Source organism: Chionomys nivalis, chromosome X (assembly GCF_950005125.1).
Source record: "Chionomys nivalis chromosome X, mChiNiv1.1, whole genome shotgun sequence".
In the NCBI taxonomy this organism is placed as follows: Eukaryota; Metazoa; Chordata; class Mammalia; order Rodentia; family Cricetidae; genus Chionomys; species Chionomys nivalis.
This window is the reverse complement of record NC_080112.1, coordinates 105,654,304-105,663,050: the sequence shown is the minus strand read 5'-3', so window position 1 is coordinate 105,663,050 and position 8,747 is coordinate 105,654,304. Positions and strand designations below refer to the sequence as shown.

The window sequence follows — 8,747 nt, the reverse complement described above, 5'->3', positions numbered from 1 at the left end:
AAAAACAGAGAGGTTGATCAGTGGAATTGAATTGAAGACGCAGATATTAACCCACATACCTAGGAACAACATATTTTTGACAAAGAAACTAAAAATATACAATGGAAAAAAATAATGCTTCTTCAATGAATGGTGCTGGCATAGCTGGGTGTCAACATGTTGAAGAATGAAAAGAGATCCATTATCTATCCCCATCCACAAAGCTCAAGCCCAAATGGAATAAAAATTCAATATAAATCTGACTACACTGAGCCTAATACAAAGTAGGAAGTAGCCTTCAATTCATGGGCACAGGAGACCACTTCCTAAATATAACACCAGTAGCACAGACACTCAGAGCAACAATAAATAAATGAAACCTCCTGAAACTGAGAAGTTTCTGTAAAGCAAAGGACAGAGTCAATAAGACAAAAAGTAAGCCTACTGAAGGGGAAAAGATGTTCACCAACCAACCTCACATCAAAAAGAAAATTGTTATCGAAAATATATAAAGAACTCAAGAAATTAGACATTTAAATTCCAAATGACCCAACTAAAAATGGGGTACAGAAGTAAACAGAGAATTCTCAACAGAAGAATCTCAAATGGCCAAAAGACACTTATGAAAATGTTCAACATCGATAACCATTAGGGAAATGCAAGTCAAATCAAATCTGAGATACCATTTTACACCAGTCAGAATGGCTAAGATCAAAAACACCAATAATAGCTTATGTTGGAGAGGATGTGGATTAAGGGGAACATTTCTCTATTGCTGGTGAGAATGCAAACTTGTAAGCCACTTTGGAAATCAGTATGGCAGTTTCTCAGAAAATTTGGAACCAACCCACCTCAGGATCTAGCAATACCAGTCTTTGGCATATACCCAAAAAATGCGCAATCATACTACAAGAACATTTGTTCAACTATATTCATAACAGATTTATTTGTAATAGCCAGAAACTGGAAACAACCTAGATGCCCCTAAACCAAATAATGGATAAAGAAAATGTGGCACATTTGTGCATCAGAGTACTACAAGGGGGTAAAAAAAGGAATGACACCTTGAAATTTGCTTGCAAATGGTTGGAACAAGAAGACAAACATCCTCAGTGAGGTAACCCAGACCCAGAAATATCAACATGGTATGTACTCATTCATAAGTGGATACTAGCTGTAAAGCAAAGGATATTGATCCTATAGTTCATGATTCTAGAGAAGCTAAGTAACAAGGTGAACCCTAAAAAGTGTGCATAGATATACCTGGAAAGGGATAATAGACAAGATTGCCTGATAACATTGGGAGCATGGGGTTGAGGGGAGTAGGGAGGATGGAAGGAGAAGGCGAGGGGAGAAGGGAAGGGGAAGGAGAATTTAAGAGAACAAGATAGTTGAGATGGAAGAAGGAAAGAGATGAGAGCAAGGGAGTCATAAAAGAAAGTGGAGAAATCTCACACTAGCGACTTAACAACATACCTGAAAGACCTAGAACAAAAGGAAGACTCACCCAAGAGAAGTAGATGACCGAAAACAATCAAATTGAGGGCTGAAATTAATAATATATAAAAAAGAAAACAATACAAAGATGAATGAAACAAAGAGCTGATTCTTTGAGAAAATCAACAAAATGGAACAACTCTTCTTGAAACTAATCAAAAGGCAGAGAGGGAACATCTAAATTAACAAAACCAGAAACGAAAAGGTGAATATAACAACAGACATTGAGGAATTCCAGAGAATCATTAGGCCATAGTTTAAAAACCTGTACTCGACAAAATTGGAAAACCTAAAGGAAATAGACAATTTTATGGATAGGTACCACATACCAAAATTAAATCAAGATCAGATAAACAATTCAAATAGACCCAAAGCCACCACGGAAATATAAGCAAACATCAAAAGTCTGCCAAACAAATACATCCCAGGGTCCAGTGGTTTCAATGCAGAATTCTACCAGAACTTTAAAGAAAAGCTAATATCTATATTCTCAAATCGTTCCACACAATAAAAACAGAAGGAACATTGCCAAACTCTTTCTATGAGGCTACTGTTACCCTGATACCCAAACCACAGAGAGACTCAACTAAGAAAAAGAATTACAGATAGATCTTCCTCATTAACAATGATGAAAAACACTCATTAAAAACTGGCAAACTGAATCCAAGAATACATTTAAAAAATACCAACAATAATCAAGTTGGTTTCATCCCAGAGATGCAGTGATGGTTCAACATATGACAATCTTTCAATGTAAATAAGCTGAAAGAAAAAAACAATATGATATTTCATTAGTTGCTGAAAAAGCAATCAAGAAAATCCAACACCCTTTCATAATAAAGGTCTTAGAGAGAACAGGAATAGAAGGAACTTATCTAAACATAATAAAAGCAATATACAACAAGCCAATGGCCAATATCAAATCAAATGGAAAGAAACTCAAAGTAATTCCACGAAAAATCACAAACAAGACAAGGCTGTCTACTCTCTTCATATCTTTTCAGTATAGTACTTGAAGTTCTAGCTAAAGCAGTAAGACAACAAACAGAGATCAAGTAGAAATAAATTGGAAAGGAAAAATCAAACTTTTGCTACTTGCAGATGATATGATAGCATAATAAGTGACCATAAAAAAATCTTTGAGGGAACTCCTACAGCTGATAAACAGCACCAGTAAAGTGGCAGGCTAAAAAATCCACTCAAAAAAATTAGTAGCCTGCCTATATACAAGTGATAAAGGGGCTGAGAAAGAAATAAGAGAAACATTGCCAATATAATATCCACAAATAACATAAAATATCTTGGAGTAACTACATCAAACTAGTGAGAGCCCTGTACAACAAGAACTTTAAGTCTTTGAAGAAAGAAATTGAAACTAAGACCAGAAAATGAAAAGATCTCCCACATTCTTGGATAGGTAGGATCAACATAATAAAAATGACAATCCTACCAAAAGTAATCCACAGATTCAATGCAGTCCCCATTAAAATCTCAGCACAATTCTTCACAGATGTTGAAAGAACAATAATCAACTTCATATGGAAAAACAAAAATAATCGAAGACCTGGGTATTAATCCACACACCTATGAAAACCTGACTTTTGTCAAAGAAGCTAAAATTATACAATGGAAAAAAGCATCTTAAACAAATGGTGCTGATATAACTGAGTGTCAACATGTAGAAGAAATATATATATATTTCCATGCACAAATATCAAGTCCAAATGGATCAAAGACCCCAATATAAATACAGTTATACTGAACTGCTGGAAAAGAAAGTAGAAAATAGCCTTGAACACAAGGGCACAAGAGGTTATTTCCTAAATATAACACCAGTAGCACAGACACTGAGAGCAAAAGTAAATAAATGGGATCTCCTGAAACTGAGAAGCTTCTGTAAAGGACATGGTTAATAAGATGAAATGGCATTCTACTGAATGGGAAAAGATTTTCATGAGTCCCACATCAGGGAGAGGACTTATCTCCAAATATACATAAATAACTCAAGAAACTGAACATCAAAATACCAAATAATCCATTAAAAATGGGGTTAAAATATTAACAGAGAATTCTTAACAGAAGAATCACAAATGGCTGAAAGACACTTCTTGGCATCCTTAGCCATCAGGTAAATGTAAATCAAAGCAAACACTCTAAGATACCATCTTATACCTGTCAGAAAGGCTAAAACTAAAAGCACTGATGAAAGCCTATGTTGGAGAGGATGCATAGTAAGGGGAACATTCTTTCACCACTGGTGGGAGTGCAAACTTGTACAGCCACTTTGGAAATTAGTATGGTGGTTTCTCAGAAAATTGGGAATCAACCTACCTCAAGATCCAACAATACCATTCATGGGCATATACCCAAAATATTCTCAACCATACTACAAGGACATTTGCTCAACTATGTTTATAGTAGCATTTTTTGCAATAGTCAGAACTTGGAAGCAACCTAGATGCCCCTCAACTGAAGAACGGATAAAGAAAATGTGGTATTTATGCAATAGTGTACAACTCAGCAGCAAAAAACAATGACCTTGAAATTTGCAGGCAAATGGATGTAACTAGAAAAATAACATCCCTATTGAGGTAACCCAGACTCAGAAAGATAAGCATGGTATGTGCTCACTCATTAGTGGATATTAGACATAAAGTGAAGAATAACCAGCCTATAGTTCATGATACCAGATAAATTAGGTAGCAAGGAGAGCCCTGAGAGATACATACATGGATTCCTCTGGGAAGGGAAAATAGACAAAATGTTCTTAGAAAATAGGGAGCATGGAGGTGAGAAGAAAAGAGAGATTGGAAGAGGAGGAGGAGGGGAGAAGAGGGGGAAAGAGGAGAACATGAGGGAATGGGATGTTCGAAATGGGGGAAGGACAGAAAGTGTTAACATGGAAAGAGATATCTTGATTAAGGGAATTATTATGGAGCTATCAAAAAACCTAGCACTAGACAAATATCTAGGAATCCACAAAGATGACCCAAACTAAGATCTAAGCAATAGTGTGAAGGGTGCCTGAACTGGCCCTCCACTATAATCAGATTGATGACTATCTTAATTGTCATCATAGAACCTTCATCCAGCAACTGATGGAAAGAGATGCAGAGATTCACAATGAAGAACTAGGTTGAGCTCCCAAAGTCCAGCCAAAGAGAGGGAGGAGCAATAATATAAACAGAGGGGTTAAGATCATGATGGGGGTACTCACTGAAACAGCTTACCTGAGCTAATGGGAGCTCACTGACTCTGGAGTGACACTGGGGGAACCATCATAGGACCAAACTAGGACTATTGAATGTGGGTGACAGTTGTATTGCTATGGTAGTCTGTGTGGCCACTGGCAGTGGGACCAGGATTGAACTGTCTCCTGCTTGAACTGCCTTTTTGAAGCACATTCTCTTCTGAAGGATACCTTGATCAGTCTAGATATACTGAGGAGGGCCTTGGTCCTGCTTCAAAGCAATGTGCTGGACTTTCTTGACTGCTCATGGGAAGCTTTACCCTCTCTAAGGAGTAGAGGTGGATGGAGAAGGTGAAGGGAACAGGAGGAGGGAAGTGAATGGGAACTGGGATTGATATGTAAAATGAGAAAATGTTGGTTTGTTTTTTTTTTTAAAAAAAAAGTCAATTTAAAAAGTTTATTAACAAAGAATAGACAAACTTTAGAATATTCAAACAGTGACATAGTCTGCAGTAATTCAAACACAAGAGTTGTTGCTGGCTTGTTGTTGCTGCTAGTTGTGTGATCTCCATTTCCCAAGGGGCAGGGGATGAGAAGACAAGAAAGCAATGACACAGACTCAGAAAGATTCCAGTGTAAAAGCTCTTTATCGTGAAAGGGCTAGGGATTTTTATGGAGTTAGGGAAATTACGCTGTTGGTTGCAAGAATGATTTTAGTTGGTCCTTTTGAAATTGGCGGTCACTTCTGGTGTGTTGTGATTGCTAGAAATTCATGTCATTCGTTACTGTGCTGTTTTTGTTCTGCTTACAGGGTGTTTTGACCAATTGTGCTTATTTATTGTGAGTTTGCATGTGCTTGCTTATGCTTGAGCTATTGCCTTGCCTCATCTCACCCTTTTTATTTTACTTTTATTGGGAAACCTAGTGGGAGTAATGAATTTTTATAACCCCACCTTGGGAACCCCCCCACACCTCCCCCCCCCCAGATTTTGGGCTGTTCCTATCTTTACATTGATAGCAGCAACAAGCCCCCAACAACTTGCATCCAACGTGGATGGACGTTTTCCTTTTGCTCACTTTTTGGGTCCTCCTTAACTTCTTTGGGGCATTTTTCTTTCTTGTTTTATGCCCTGCCCCTGTTTCCATCCCAACTCTCGAACAACATCCTGAATTTGCCCCTTTCAGCTGTTTGATGAGTTGACACCTATTTTTGTTTTCTAAGCCCTGGTGATTTGGGGCTTTCTTTCCCATCCTTACATGTTATTTTCTTTCCCGTTTGTCTTCCTAGTTAGGAACTCTCCATCATGACTCTGTTCATCCCAGTACCTCCACATAAGGGCTGACCACCCAGGAGGTAGAACCAATAAAGGACCCTCTGACAGGTCCTTTTTGCCCGGAGACTGTGTGAGCATACAGCCATGGCCTAACAAACTGTGGAAGTCCCTCACTATAGATAGTACACTCAGTCCTGAACACTACTTTCCCTTTCCTCACAGGGACTCCCTTGTGGCCTGAGAGAAACTGATGAATTTTGCTTGGGGTCACTCTCCGGGATTGTCTGAAGGTTCTCTTGCTTTATAGGGAGTCCCGAAGGCTCTTTGGACTGTGGACTGGGGGACTTCTTCTCCCAGTCTCTCTTCTCAACTAATCTGTTGACCACCTATTAAAGGCCATTAGGCGGTGGTCAGTCTCTTAATTCACAGAAAGGTTTTGACCATTCAACTGTAATTGAATCCCCTTTCCTTTCAGGATTGGAATGTTCTCCTCAGATGGTAGCTACTTCCACTAGCTTCATCCTGGAGTTGAGTACAGTGACTGAGATGAAGTTGTTGTCACTCACCCCATGTCTTCTGGTTGCTTTTTTCTTTGGTACCCCTCCTCACATGCTCCTCCTGGGGCTCATCATAAATGGTGCCCCTTCCCCAGAGGATGGGGCCTTCCCTTCTCCACAAACACTCCCACCACCAAGTTGGCAAGAGTTCTGTGAGTCTCATGTAAGGACTGCTGCCCTGGATCTTTCCCACCATTTTCGCCTCTACCTGGCCTCTCACACATAATATGCAGAGCCTGGAGCAGAAGCCGCCTTTTCTCACCATTTTGCTGAGCTATTCCTGAAGCACTTTGAAGCTGAAGTGGCCCATGCCTTTGGCTCACTCTCCCCAACTCTCTTGTCCCCATTGAACCCTGGTGTGGAGAGTGCACCACCACATGACTTGTTCTTTGACAGCTGCAGGGTAAGCAGGCCCCTGGCAGTGATGGGCCCATCTCTATTTTCTAAGGATCTAGCTGGTACCCTTCTTTCCTTAGTCTCTTCCATCTCTAAAATGTCCTCAAAGATGATGCTCAAGAAATGTTTTTCCCTCTGTTCAGTGAGTAGCTCAGTCAAAAGTTCTATATGAGGCATCCTGCAGTGGCAAGAGGCCATTGACACTTCTTCCCCAGTTGAGCCTCTGAAGACCACATCATGCCTCCCTGTCCTAGGTGGAAATAGTAACTACAACTCCTCTGGTAGTGCTGGGACAGTTGGTAGGGGATTGGCTAGTGATGGCACATCCCCTGGGGAGAGATGGACTCACTGCTTTGAGAGGCTGAGACTAAGTCTGTGGAGGGGCAACCTTGAAAGATGGAGCAAGAATGGTACAGAGAGAAGAACTGCTCAGTTTTGTAGGGGATGAAGTTGCCCCTGATCCAGAAGGAGTGGGTTATGGAAGAGGGGTGACTGGGCTGACCTCAGGGGGAGGAGGATAGTTTCAGTGGCAGAAGTGTTGCCTATCGCTCCAAAGTGAAGAAGGAGGATGAGGAAGTCGCTTGGAGTTTGTTGTACCAACAAAGGCATCCTGGTCCTGACTCAGCATTCTCTGTTCTACTATCACGGATGTCCACACAGCCATGGCACTAGAGATTCTTCACAGTGAGAACATATTTGTGGTTAAGGTAGAATGCCCTTCAGAATACATTCTGGAGACAACTGATCCTCTTCATGTGAAGGTCTGGGTGTCTGATATCCAGAAGTGCCTAACCTCAGGACTCTGCGCTGCTATCACTCCCTGTCCCATGACCCTTCCCCTGGCCCCTGGGACCTCCTTCCTCGGGCAGCAGGCAGCCGGGAGTTGCCCTGACTGAATCATTCAGAGAGTCTTCCCAGCCAGGATCTGCTGCTGGGACCCAGCAAGACTAATGACCTCCTGTCGCAGGGGACTTATAGGGTCCTTTCGGACCAACCATCTGCATCCTTCTCCCCTAGTTCTACCTCCATTGCCACCTCCCACTTTGAGTCAATGGAACTGCTTCCTCTGGAATTGTCCCCATATTCCCATTGAAGAGAGCACCCAACAGGGACAGTTCATCCTCTGTCAAGTTCCTACCCTCCCGTGGATACTACAGAAGTGTCCACAGGTTCATTCCTGTTCCAGGGGGAATCAGAGGGTACAGAGGGGGATCAGCCTCTCTCAGAATATCCTTTGTTTCATAGCATGTTCTCTCAACTCAAGGTTGCCCAGTTAGTGCTGGAAGGAGGCACTGGCTCCCATGGTGTCTTCCTGGTACTTCACAGTGGGACAAGGTGTCGTGAATATGTCCTCACTTTCAACTTCCAGGAAAAGGCAAAGCATCTGCTTTTGTCACTGAATGAGGAAACTCAGTGCCAGGTCCAACATCTGTGGTTCCAGTCCATTTTTTATATGTTTGAACACTTCCAGGTGCACCCCATCCTTGTGGAGTCTGGAGGCTCCAGTGATGTTGTCCTTATCAGATATCTGTCCCCCACCCCCCATCAGCTCCAGTGTAGGAAGTAGGCTGGAAATCATGAAGGGATGTGCGAGGGTGACCAATGCTACCTTGATTTGTTGTAATAAGAGCGCAGGGCTGCGTCCCCGGCACCCGGCCACCCGCATGGCTTATGCCCCGAAATAATTACACGGAAACTGTATTCTTTTGAACCCTGCCTGGCCCATTAGTTCCAGCCTCTTATTGGCTAGCTCTTACATATTGATCTAACCCATTTCTAATATTCTGTGTAGCCCACGAGCTGGCTTACCAGGAAAGATCTTAACCTGCGTCTGTCTGGAGAGAGAATCATGGC

At 41.5% G+C, this 8,747-nt stretch overlaps 1 pseudogene; it reads left to right on the top strand.

Annotated features, from left to right (window-relative positions):
* The first annotated feature begins 6,435 nt into the window (after nucleotides 1–6,435).
* LOC130868557 (SH2B adapter protein 1-like) lies at nucleotides 6,436–8,517 on the top strand (annotated as a pseudogene).
* The last annotated feature ends 230 nt before the right edge of the window (nucleotides 8,518–8,747 follow it).